Genomic DNA, 12,972 nt, shown 5'->3' on the forward strand with positions numbered 1-12,972 from the left:
AATCATCTGCTTTTTTTCTCCCTGCTTCTGTCACAGTTTTATTTGGTGGTCTTAAGCGAGTTTACTCTCTTTGAGCCTTAGTTATGTGATATAATGCATCTATGAATCTATGAATAGGAAAGGGGGTGATACCTTCTGCTGTTTGGAGGATGTTTGATATGCATTTCCATGGTATTTTAAGCTGCCTAGATGTGTGGAGAGAAAATGAAGATATTGGAAAATATAATTGTTACCTCCTAAATGTGTTTTATCTTACATTAAAGCCTCCCCAAGACTGAAGGCTGATGGACTGGGAATATGAAGTGTAGTCTTAGAGGGAAAAGACCCCGGTGTTTGTTTGTGATAAATCGGAATCTGTATTTTCTCCCTAAATGTTCAAATAAACAGGAGGAGATGAATAGATCATATCGCAGAATTATGTGAAATTAAATTTAAAATTAGCATTTTTACTCTTAGCAGTCATTAATATTTGATGTTTTATGGCCTTGGGCTGCAAGCGTGTACATTTTTTATCTGTTCTCTTTCTCAAATTAAGTTGTTGAAGCGTTTTCTAAACCTAGGGGAAGCAGTTGGGATCAGATTGAAAGTATCTTTAGGCAGCAGGAATATTTTAATGGATCTATTAATATGGGTATTCCATCTTGGAAACTGCTGATTGTGCAGGTGAGCAATTGCTTTGTCTCCATGAATGGTTTTCATGTTGTGTTGTTCAGGTGCTTTCTTTGGAGTCCCAAGACTCAAAACGGTTAATGGAAAGCAGTCATCTTGTTTATGTGACTCCATTTTTCCACTGTCTGTGTATTACTTAAAAGATCTGCCTGTCTTCCAGGGCTGCTTTCTGCTTTCCTGACTAATGAGTTACCCAGTGCCATCAGTGTGGTCTGCAAGTTCTCTTGGAGGCATGGCAGTGTGGAAAGAGCAGCCCAGTGACGGGTGAGGTATATGTGAAAATGTAAGTAGACGTAGCAGCTCAGTTGATTTTTTTTTTTGAGAAGAAAAGCATAGATTGCACTCAATTTTCTGAATATTTAAGCACATGTTATTTTTTAGACTTCTCATTTCTTCTGTGTTCCACATTTTTATTCTGTATTCAGCATTTGAGTGTTGGCAGGTTGACAGCTCTGGGTGCAGCGGTGCTCTGCTCCATGCGCTTCTCTGGGAGAAAGCTGTCAAGATTCTCCTACTTTAATACCTCAGAATACAAGGATTTTCACGTGCCTTGGTTTCTCTTTTTATAAATTCAAGCCTTGGAAGCCTTCTCAATGATTGTGGCAGTCCTGTCCTGTTCTATTAGGGTTTTTTTGGTGTGTCCTGATAGTTGAGCAGTTCTCTTGTACCAGCCTCAAGGCTGTGACCTTCCCTCAGCCATCCCAGTGTGGCCACGTGCTCATGTATCTGCAGTGTTTGCTCCTTACAGGCTCTTCATAAGCAGAGCATTGCCAGACTTACAGCCTCATGTGCATGAGAATTACCCTACCATAAAGGCATGTCCTGTGTATGCTGCACATCCCTTGTCACTGAGATAACACGGATCTGAACTGTGTGATGAAATCATTTTTTAATGAGGACATCTGTGCTCTTGATTGGGCCCAAGATTAAGTCTGAGTATGGGGCTGAGCCAAAGGGAACACCCCTGGGTGGGCTGCCCAGTGCTGGCGATGCCACCTTCAGCAGGGGAGAGAGCAGTTAATTTGTTTAGTGGCAATGACAGGGTCGTGGAGGTGCAGGGAACCTGAATGACACAGGTCCCAGGCTGGCAGACATGGACACTGATCTGTTGACCTCAGTGGCACTCAGCCACCTGAGCACTGACACAGGGAGCACAGGGCTCAGCTCGGGTCCCCAAGCGAGTGGTGTGGTTGAGGCGTTGCTGGGGACATGGGGTAAGGGGCACATGGGAAGAGCAGGGCAGAGCTCCAGGGTCTGGGAGAGGGAACAGGCACCTCACTCTAGCTTGTCCCCTCTGCTCCTCAGGAACCTGCCCAGGGCCTGTAGCTCACAGAGCCACCAGGAGACAGAAGTGATGTGTCCCAAAACCATCAAGGACTGGGATCATAGAATCACAGAGTTGTTAAGGTTGTAAAATCAGTTACTAAGACCCGCTAAGATCCCCAACCCACCCCACCATGCCCACTGACCACATCCCTCAGTGCCACATCTCCCCACTTCTGGAATGCCTTTGGAGACAGAGACTCCCATACTCCCTGGGCAGCACATCTCAATTCATTTCCACTCTTTCTGAGAGGTTTTTCATAATATTTGACCTGAACCTCCCCTGACACAACTGGCCGTTCTCTCTTGTGCTATCGCTGTTACCACCTCACCCCAACCTCCTTTCAAATCCTTCCAGAGAGTGACGAGGTCTCCCTGAGCCTGCTCCAGACTGAACCATCCTGGATCCCTTGGCTGCCCCTCGTTGTACTTTGTACTCCAGACCCTTCACAGCTCCATTCCTCTTCCCTGGATCCCTTTGGGAAGGGATTTGGGGTCAAGACAGGCAGGGAGCTGCTTGTCTGCGGGATGCTAAAGCTCATCAAAATATTTCAACAGCAGCTTGGATCTGTCCAACCCCCACACCCATGGAGGGGCCCAGGGCATTCTCTGAGATGTTCAGCACACCCTTACGGAGCACAGGCAATGCTCTGGAGCTGCCCTGGGGTTGGGCACCCAGTGTCAACCCTGCAGATCTGCTGAGGCTGGGACACAGATGGGACTTGTCCAGCTGGATAAGGGTTGGAACCACCACAGGCGCTGACAGAGAAAATATTTTCTGTTCCCACAGCGAGCGATCCTGCTGCAAGGGTTTTATTGAGCAAAAAGAAATGCTTATGCTGAAAAATCTGAGCCTTGTCCAAAGCACAACTAAAATGGAGAGATCACTTAGGAAACATCTGTTAAACCCCGAGGACCTTTACGTGCCACCAGTGACTGTCCCAGTGTGTGGAGCTTAAATTAATTTCTTTGTGCGTTGATTGTGTTTATATAAATCACCTATCAGAGGTAGCAGAGATGCTGTTAAAGCTTGAAGATGATGAAAATAAACCAGCCCAATGGGGAGAGAGCATCTGAAAGGAGGAGAGAGCATGGCCACCTCCCCTGCTGCAGGCACTCTGCTTTTATTTGGGATTTTTGCTCTTCCTTGAGCAGAGGACCAGGCTGCTCCCAGCTGGGGCAGTGCATGGGCTGATGGCACTGCTGCTCTGCTGCAAATCCTGTGCTTTGCCCTCCTTAAGGGCAGCTTATCCCCCCCCCCACACACACACATCGACCCCACTGCATGGTGTGAGCCCTACAGAGCTGCTAAAGAAAATCTGGTGCTTCTCCTCTGTGGGCCAGGCAGAAATTTCATTAAAAAAGAAAAAGGAACACCCAAACTGGCTGTTGATGGAGGGCCCCTGGAGCCAAACCTCCCCTCCCTGCCAAACCCTGGTCACAGCAGAGGGTGGCACATTGGTCCCCAGTTGGTCTGGGCTTTTCCTCTTAAAAGAGATAGAAATAAATCTGAAGTCAGGTGCTGCTCCCTAAGCTCCATCAGTTTTTTTCCCTGAGTTTTGTCCTGAGCCACACAGTGCTGCCCTCAAACAAAATGTGTCCCTTTACTGTCCCCACTCTTTAGTCAGCCTGTGCTGGGGGTCTGGGCTGGGGAGCAGCCCTCTGTGATGGGTTTGCCTGTGTGTATCCCAGGGGGTCTGGACCAGCAGAGAGCTTCAGGCTGCTCCTCTCCTAGTAAGGCATGGCGGTTGTTTTTATGGTTGGTTGGTTGGTTTGTTTGTTTGCTCCATTCATCCAAAAAGGTTATTTTTCCCCATTTGCATTGTTAACCGATTTCCTTAGAAACCTCAGTGGAACACAGCAATTAAAGCCCCTTTGGCACAAAGCAGTAGAGGTGAAGGAGGGGAGAAGGAAGCAAAGAAATCCAGAGGGACTTCAACTGCTTCCTCCTGTTGGTCTGCCCCTTTCTGCTGCCAACACAAACACCTGTGGGCCCCGTCCCACACACAGTGACACTTGGGGGACCCACAGAGCAAGCCAATCCCAACACCCCACCCTGCGTTCTGGGGCTGTGGGTTCTTTGAAGAGCCCAAAGTGGCTCTAAAGACCAACCCAGCCCCAAAATACCCTGCTGCTGAAGCCTCTTCCTGCTTATTCTCTGCCTTTAGGGCTTTTCTCATCCCCTTTCCCTGCCTTTCTCGGTGGCACCATGAGCTGGAATGCTCCTCAGAAGGAGGGGTGGGATGGTGGCGACCATGGGGAGCAACAGGAAATACTTTAGAGCCCCAGTGGCATCGGGTGCATGGAGGGAGGTAGTGAGTGCTGAGCTCTTTGCTGGGGCCTCAGCACAGCCCAGGAGTTAATCATTAAAATGTGCCTATGTGTAACTACTCTCCACAGGACAACGAACTGAGAAATTATTTAACACCATTTAAATGGGTCATAGCAGTCACTATAATAAGTGTGCCTGGAGCCAATGGGAGCTATCGGGCTGATATAAAAGTGGGTGGGGAGGAGCAGTGCTAAGCACCCAAGGGCTGGGTGCTGACCTACAGAGAGCTCCCAATCCTTCTGGGGCTCTGCACCCACACCCGGTGCTGATATTGAAGCGCAGGGACCGTGGACTGCTCCGGCTGATGGGATCCTGAATTTGAGTGGAAAAAAGGTGAAATTCAGCAGTGTGGTGAGTGAAGGGGTTCAGCTGAGGGGATGAGCAGGGTATGGAGCACGTGTGTGTATGTCATATATCCATACATAGAGCACACAGCTTTGGTGAGCCACGTGTTGGGGTTTGGAGTGGTAGTGGTATTCTGTCAGTTGTGTTTCGGTGCTGGAGTGGCCATGTCTGGGCTGGGGAGCCCTGAGTGCCCCACGTTCCATTTGTATGCGTACACACGTACATTTTATTTGGTTATATAGTTATATAAATGCATTTATGCATACCTAAATACGTGCTACAACCTTTGTTCAAATTAATGGGTGTTTATATATCTGCCTAAATGCATGTATTGAAAATGCACATGTTTATTATGCACTAAGTGCCTAAAATATTCCATGTAGGTGTGTATATATAATATATCCATACACAAGTGTCTATATATTGTATACACACACACCAATGAATATACACACTTATACATACATGTATGCGCTTGTATGTGTGCAGGATCAGGAGGAGAGCAGTGTGCATTACAGCCTCACCAATGCTCACAGCTGTGGGTGCCCCTCTCCTTCCCCTGGGGGTGTCCTAGTGCACCAGGTGCTGCTGTGTGTCTGAAAAGGCCGTCGGGGGAATAAATGATTGACTGAGCCTGTGTGGGACAGGGCTGTGTTTGCTGTCCTACCCGTGTTTGCCATGTGCTATTCCTGACCTTGGCCTGGGGGCTGTGCTGCTTCCAAATGTGCCTGGGACATGGGGAACCAATGGGACCATGAAAAAATTGTTTTTTGCCCCCAAAAGGGTGGTACCAGGGGCTGCTGTGAATGGCAAAAACCTGCAGCTGGGATGGGATCCTTCCTATGGGGCCCAGCACAGGAGCCTATTTTTTTCTTCCTGTACCTTTTCAGGACTCCTGGCATGGCACAGGTTTCGTTTTGAAACCGCAGTGGTTTCAGAGCCTCTCTGTGCTCCAGCTCAGGGCTGGAAACCCTCAGCCTGTCATGAGCAGCACTTTGGCAGCAGGATTTGGGATTCGGGGGTTGTTTGTATTTTGTTTTAGGATGGTTGGGAGCCTCTCCTTCACCTCCTCGCAGCAGACACAGATGAGATCATTCCTGTCTTGCTGACATGGCAAACACTCCAGCAGATAATTCACGGCTGCAGCGCATGGCGTAGGGCTCTGCTTTACAAACCTCTGAGCACCTCCTGCCATTAAAGTGGACTAAATCCCCCAGCAAACAGCTCTGCCCCATTGCCCAGAGGCTGCTGAGAGCCCAGCACAGACTTACTGAGTCAATGCCATGAGATGTGCTGAGCATCCCCATGCAGCAGAGCTCCGTGCGCTGCTTGCAGCCTGGCTCCTCACAATATTGGACTTTATTTCTTATTTTATTTTAGAGGAAACCCAGCAGGGAGGAGGGGGAGCTGGGCTCTTTGCTCTCAGCTGTTCCTGAGTGCTCGGCCCGCACACGTCCCTCGTGCCACATCGGCAGTGGTCTGTGAGCCAGGAGCACGGGAAGGTGCCCAGAAATGTGAGAGAGGAGTGCTCAGCTCTTGCTCCAAGTGGAAAAACTGTGCCTGTGGTGTGTGATGGAGGGGGGGAGGGAGGGCTGGTACCTGCCAGGAGCCCCGAGGGCGCTGCAGCTCCAGGGCTCGCACAGCTGGGGAACAAATCTCACTGCGAAATAAATACAGTGTGATGGCTTCTGCAGGCAGTGGGAAGGTCAGCTGTAGGCTGTCACATGCAGAAATGTGCTGAGAGATGGGATGAGGGATGGGGTGATGGAGCCAACCATCACTCTGCGGGGCTGATGCAGGCTCTGTGCTGAGCTGCAGGGAGTAGAAGTGGACATCCATGCCCCATCACAGGGCTGTGATCTGACTGGAGTGGTACTCACAACTGGAGATCCATCCCACTCTGTAGCAGGTTGGGGTGGTGGGATGTGGGGAGGTAACATCTCTGGGCCCTCAACCGAAGTGCCGGTCCATTTCTCCCTATGCAGAGTGAAATCTGTTGCAGTTCATAACAGCAGCACTTCAGCTCAGCTCCAGCTGTGCACCGGGCAGGGCTGATCCTGCTCCTTCCCTTGTGCATCTTCCTTTAGGATCAGAAACGCCTTTTGTAGGGCGCGGGGAGCTCCAGCCGAGGAGTGTGCAGCCCCGTTGTGCAACTGCTGCGGAGGCAATCGAGGAAACAGAAAAACATCCGCAGCGCTGCCAGGACGCGGCGAAAGCAGTGAGTGCAGCTCCGGGGCTGGGAACGAGCTGTGCAGGGAGGGAAATGCTTTGCATTCTTAGCAATGGGAAGGTGGGATGGGGGCAGAACGCTGAGTGCCGAGGTATCGGGAACGCACTTCTTGCTTTTAACCATTGTGCTCATGTTGAATTCGGGGATATTTTTTGGCGTGGATTTAATGTGTTGAAAGCAGCATTGTGCTGGGTGTAAAGGAAGGAAGAGGAGCGCTGCCGTGTCCCCGAGGCAGACCCCAGCTCGCAGGGGTCGGGGCAGCTGTGCTGCTGCTGTAGCCGTGTACAGCTCCGGATCCACCTTTCCCTGTTTGCTCCCCAGGCACCGCGTGGTGGCTGCGGACTGCAGCCTGAAAATGGATCTGTGTGAGTCATGGCTTAAAGCCGTGAAAGAAAGAAAAACAATAAAGCGATCCGAAGCCATAAAACCAACCCAATAAAGCGATGTAAAAAGCGCTGCTTTATGGATCGAGGCAATCTGAGTGGGAATGGGGCACAATGTTTCAGCCGTAAATCATCTGTCCAGACGCAAGCAGGCAGCACGTGGCCTTTATCACCCGGGGAGAGAAACACCAGAGGGATTGTGGCACCTGGAGGGATTTTCACAGCTGGAGGCCTCGGGGATGCTGGAAGGTGGCAGAGCCCCACTGCGCTGTCCCCGCTGGAGATGGGCACTGAGTCCCACGCCGTTCTGGGGCTCCCCTGCAGTGTGTGCTGGGCAGTGCGCTTGGGATGTTTGCCCCTACGTGGCCGATTTCTGGCACGTGAGAAGCAGGCAGCACTCAGCAGACGGCTCTTGCAGGTCCAGATGCTCCGGTATTTTGCACGGAAATCAATGTGCATCCGTGGGGTTCGAGCACAGGGCATTCAGAATCCTTTTCCTCTCATTCCTCCCAGCAAAGCTCCCGGGACAGCAGTGCTGCAGGAGGACGTGGGCCAGGGGAAGGGACGCGCAGGTGTGCCAGATGTGCGGCCACGCCAGATGTGCACAGCGGACCCCTCGGGAGGGCAGGCAGGTGATGTCGGAGCACAGCTGCTCCCCGCCTGGCACATCTGGCCAGATGTGCGCAAGGGTTAAAAGCATCTCCCCGCCCCCACCCGTCAATCTCCACCCGCCGCCCAATGACTCCCCGCGACACATCCAAGCCGGCGACCAATGGGAACGCGCTTGTGACCTCCATGGCAGCGCGGGGCCGGGGGCTGTGGGCGGTGCGGGGCGGCGGGGGCCGCTGCCGGTGCCGCTCCCAGCGCCATGCTGCCCGGGGCAGCCCGCCGCGGCGGGGCGGCCGCACTGCTGCTGTGTGCAAGCGGCCCGGGCCCGGCGGCGGTGCGGGTGAGTGTGTCCGCCGGGAGTGCCCGGGATCGGGGCGGCCCTGAGGGCGCGGGTTCGGGACGCGCTCGGTGCTATCTCAGCGCGCTGCGCTGTGTGCCGGGGGGGGACCCTCGGGTCGCGCTGCTCTGAGGGACAGCGCGCGGAGATCTTCGCTTTGAAGGAGGGTATTTCTGTTTGGAGCGCTTTGAAGTCCTTGAAGAGGTTCGGAACGGTCCTCGCGGTGAAAGCTCCGCGTCTGGGGTCTGTTCTGTTCTCTGCGTTTTCTAAGTGAGGGATGTACGGCCTTCAGTCGCACCGGGGTAGGTTCGGGTTGGATGCTGGGGACGATTTCTTCTCGAAAGAGCGGTGCTGCAGTGGCACAGCTGCCCAGGGAGGGGGGGTCCCCTGGTGTGGCACTGAGGGCACAGTGGGGTGGTTTGGGTTGGACGTGGAGGTCTTTTTGAATGGTACTGTGATCCTTTTGAGAGGGTGGAAGTGGATCCAGAGGAAGCACAGATGCAGAAAAACGAGCAGAGCTGTTGCTCCCGGTGATGCGACAGGAGCAGCAATGGTGCGGCTGCAGCCTGGCTGTGTGCAGCCTTCCCCACGTGGAGGTGAACTCAGCCTTTCTGGTCCTCAGAGCCCAAGACTGAAAGCAAAAAGAAAACGCGGGTTCAAGGGAACACGGCGTGAACATTCCGTTGTGGTCATCCCTCCAGGAGTGTTCACACATCTGCGTTTCCCTACGGTCCAACTTTGCAGTGCCATCAGTCAGCACTGTGGGCGCAGGGATGGGCAGTGCTGACTCGCTGCTCCTTCCTTCGTGGAGGTGAGTTAAGGTTACTGGTGCTGTTGGTTTCTTTTACTCTATAAGCAGTGCAGGGAGAACAGCTGCGGGGCTGGGAGCCAGGATGGTTTACAAGACTGAAGGTGAGGCCTTAAGATCAACTCGAGTTTTATTTCTGGCTTCGCTGAGCGTTTTTCGTGGGGCTGGATCGATAGCACTGTGCTGTGCTTTTCATGTCCGTGCTCTGATGCTGTTACATGGCTGGTGGGTTAATTAAGGGTGGAGAAGTCCACCAAGATCATCCAGTCCAACAGCAGCAGCACGTGGCATCTGGCCTTGGGGGACATCATTAAGATGATTGTGCAAACAGTGCATAAAAATGCATCTGGAAGACCTAAGTGATTCAGGAGCAGCCTTCTGAGCAAGGCTGTGGCAGTCTGGATGCCTTCTGTTAGCGGTGTAATGTGAATATTTCGGTTGTGTTCCTCGGAGTTGTGCTATACCATTATCATGTAACTGCTGGCTTTCCCATGCAATCTTCTTTGTGGCAAGCAAACGTGACCAACCAGCGGCAGACCCACTCGTTGAAGGGCAGCGCTGATGGAATTCATGTACCATTTGTCTTCAGTTTTCATTCCGAAGCCCTGAAAGACCGTGGCTGCGTGCACTGCCTTCCTGCTTGAGCTTCTTGGTGAGCTTAGGACAGCACTTTCCATGGGGGCTGTCGTGTCTGCAGTGTTTTCTAAATGCATATCCGACGTACTGTGTTGTTTTGAAGAGGATTCCCAGCAGCGTTCACTGTCTGCTGTTGTTCTGGTCTATAAGTTCAGAGTGCAGTGCCTGAGGGGAAAACGCGTTCAGAAATGGTGAACCCAGTTCTCTGTCATTATTATTGCAGACATTTTTTGGATCCATATTTTGGTGGCCGTGGTGGTTTCTCCTTGCTGCAGAGCAGCAGCAGGGGACACCTTTGAGTAAGAACATTCTTGCAGCTGGATGCGGTGTGTGCCTGGAACTGGGCTGGGAGACGAGTGCAGCAGCTGCAGAGCCAGGCTGCTCTCCTTCAGGGAAGTTCTTGTGGGTACATCTCTGCTTTTTTTGAGCAAAAGTGGCCCTCAGAGGGCTCGGCAGGAGCTGCTTGGATTTTCCTCCGTGCAACGAAGTGCTGGGGCTGATCCAGGTAACTGCATGAGGAAAGCAGAGCTCGCTGCATCTCGTGCTATCTTTGCTTACCTTGTTGTCTTGGAGGCCAAGCAGAAGCTAAGAGGAGCAGCAGGGAATCCGGGCACAGAGCTGAGTAGGGTCTTTCAATGGGTTCTTCTCCAGAAGCATTGCAGCCCAGCGTCCCACAGAAACCAGGCACTGCTCTGTACTTTTCTAGGAAGAGCTCTGGTTGTCAGAACACAAGCCAGAAGCCGGGGACAACCTCATCACCAAAAACTGCCTCGTGTCTGTGGGCTTTCTTTGGGGTGGGTGATGCACGTGTTGTTGTCCTGTTGATTTAGCATTGGAAGAAGCTGCTTGGCTGGATGGCAGTCAGCAGCTGATGGTCATCGGTCTTTCCAGTTTCCATAGTGGAAGTTTGACCTCATGGGGGCTGCTTAGTTCTGGGGTGTAGGGGATGATCATTTTTCCCCCTGATAAGGAGTGTTTTAAACAAACCCCGGACTGTTTTACCATAACATGCAAATGAATGATGTGCTTCTTTTCTACACTAAAACCTTCAGCATTTTTTGGATGAACTTTAGGAAAATAGGTCTTGACCCACAGCATGTACAGGCCGGAGTGAGGGAGGGGGCAGAGAACTGGTGTGTGCAGAGTGAGGAAACAAAGCGGTCATTTTGCCTTGCAAACATCTTGTGGCTGACTCATAGGTCTGACTTTTCTGGAAGGAAATCCAGTTGCATGCAGTTCTGCTTTGCTGCTCTTTCATGTGCTGCAGTGCGTGGATCCCATCTCTGCGTTTCTGTTAATGCGTGTGTTTGCTGGCTGGCTGTTTTCTGCTGTCACTCCAAACCTGCTGCTGAGCAGGCTCTCTGTGATTGATCTTCAGCTCACGTGCTGTATTTCTGTTGTTGCTGTTTGGTGGGTTTTTGCTTCTTTTATTATTTTGATCAGGAGTGCTCTGTGCCTTTAGCAGGGGTAAAGACCCCTCTGTGTTTCAGAGCTGTCCTTCTGTGCCACAAGGGGTAGCTGACGGCCTCGCTCTGAGTTTTAAATGCTGTTGGTTTACTGTTAACAGCAGAACATTACTGACTTGCAGCACTCCTCCAGGTTGGAGTGGGTGCGATCCAGAGTGCTCACGCATGGAGAGGAGGACAAAGGTGGGGTGTGTTGATTTGTGGGCTGCTCGAAGGGCAGTCACTTCCATCTGTCACACTTATCTTGAAGAGCTTTACGTGTATCTTGGGGCCCAGAAGGGAGTTTGCTGGCTTGCAGAGCACGTTGGTTTGCTGAGCAGTGCTGTTTTGTCAGCTCTGTCGGTTTCCTGATGCACAAGGCCCTGGTCTTGCTGTGGTTTGTGGCAGTTGCATGTGCTGGGTGTTGCTTCCAGGCAGACAGCAGCGTGGAGGGTCATAGGGTGGCAATAACTCTGTCTGCTTATGGTCTTTCAGCCTTTGGCACCGTTGATCTTACCAAAAATTACTGCTTCAAATGGAATTGTTTGTGGTTGGCTGGCGGTGGTTTTCTCACATCTGCATGTGTGTGTCACGTGGATTTTTCTTATTGCTCCTGTTGTAAGTGGACAGTGGAGATTTAGGAAACCAGGCAGCACGCTGCAGCACTTAGAGCAATCACTGCTGAGGGTGAATTGTCACTGTGCCTCACCGACCCCAGGGACAGAGAGTTACAGCCTCCAATCACCTGCTCTGCCCTGGTGCTGCTGTTCTTCAGCTTGGATCTGTTCTAATGGCCACAGTGAAACTGCTCAGAGATCAGTGGAGTTGGACTCAATGTTCCTCGTGGGTCCGTCCAACTGTGCACCATCCGTGATGCTCTGAGCATTAGGCATTTCGTGGGCTGTTTGCCTGCTTGTTTTAGTTTGAAAGGTAAAGGAAATCTTTGGGTGAATGTTTTGTTTTGGGGGTTATGGTTGAGGGAGTGAGCTTTATGGAATGTACCCAAACCAAAAAACGTTGGGACTGGTACGAAGTGTAAATGTGTGCACATCGTGTGTGCCCCGCAGCACGGCGTCCTCCTGGTGCATTAGCTCTTTTCTGAGCACTTCTGACTAAATCTTCACTGTTTTGTAAAGCATTTGAAGAGATTTTGCGTGGCGTTGGCTGGTTTAAACAGAACAGTTTCTTTCCTAACTGGAAATTGTGTGCATGCTGAATTTGCTCGGGAGAGACTTTCTGCATGGAGTGGAGCTGTTGACTGAATTCTGTATGTATATATCCTTCTGCTGATACCTGTGGATTTAAGTTAGAGTTTAACCACCTCTTCAGCAGCGAGAGGCATATGAAGCATAATGAGACTTCTTAGGACAAGAGGTGGTGGCCATGAGTTTCATCGGGGGGAGGTTCAGGTTGGAAATGAGGAACAATTTCTCCTCCTGAGAGCAGTGATGCGGTGGCACAGCTCCTCAGGGAGATGGGTGTTCCAGCACCGTGGAGATGTGGCACTGAGGGCTGTGGTGGGTGGGCACGGTGGGCTGGGTTGGGGTTGGATGTGGGGATTGCTGCTGACGGAGGTGGAAAAGCATCGTGGCATCCCGTCATCCAAATGTTGGGCGGTACCTCAGCGCTCGGAGCTCCTCACAATTAAAAGCATCTGTGATTCATACTGCTCAGTGAGTCGTTTTGGCTCTGAAAAAGCGAGCTCGTGTTTAAAGTAGCAATTAGAGGGCTAATTTCATTTGAATTTGGAGAGGAAGAGTCTGTTTTCAGGCTAGCTCGCCTCTCCGAAAACGCAGAGCAGTTGGACAGCAGAGCACAGATAAAGGAACTGTCTGTCCAATAACTTCTATGGCTG

The 12,972-nt window shown here is 51.5% G+C and overlaps 2 protein-coding genes and 1 long non-coding RNA gene across 6 annotated transcripts in view; 2 read left to right on the plus strand and 1 right to left on the minus strand.

The window, feature by feature from the left end:
* The window catches only part of CRCP (CGRP receptor component), a 35,319-nt gene extending 34,403 nt beyond the window's left edge, over positions 1-916 (plus strand). The window contains exon 7 of the transcript XR_010621926.1: positions 830-916. The gene's annotated coding sequence lies outside the window, so the exon portion shown is untranslated. The remainder of the gene's footprint in view (positions 1-829) is intronic.
* Positions 917-5,190: 4,274 nt separating this feature from the next.
* LOC136045758 (uncharacterized) overlaps positions 5,191-12,972 on the minus strand; it is a 152,821-nt gene continuing 145,039 nt past the window's right edge. The window contains exon 3 of the long non-coding RNA XR_010621927.1: positions 5,191-5,205. This is a non-coding gene — a long non-coding RNA (uncharacterized LOC136045758). The remainder of the gene's footprint in view (positions 5,206-12,972) is intronic.
* The window catches only part of TPST1 (tyrosylprotein sulfotransferase 1), a 150,107-nt gene continuing 145,277 nt past the window's right edge, over positions 8,143-12,972 (plus strand). For 3 of the 4 annotated variants that reach the window (XM_065731848.1, XM_065731846.1, XM_065731847.1), the window contains exon 1: positions 8,144-8,237. The gene's annotated coding sequence lies outside the window, so the exon portion shown is untranslated. Of the gene's footprint in view, positions 8,238-12,972 lie in introns of all 4 variants that reach the window. The other variant, XM_065731849.1, reaches the window with a different exon arrangement.

Source organism: Cyrtonyx montezumae, unplaced genomic scaffold, assembly GCF_038088225.1.
Source record: "Cyrtonyx montezumae isolate F1298 unplaced genomic scaffold, pur_monq_1.0 scaffold_15, whole genome shotgun sequence".
NCBI classification, from domain to species: domain Eukaryota; kingdom Metazoa; phylum Chordata; class Aves; order Galliformes; family Odontophoridae; genus Cyrtonyx; species Cyrtonyx montezumae.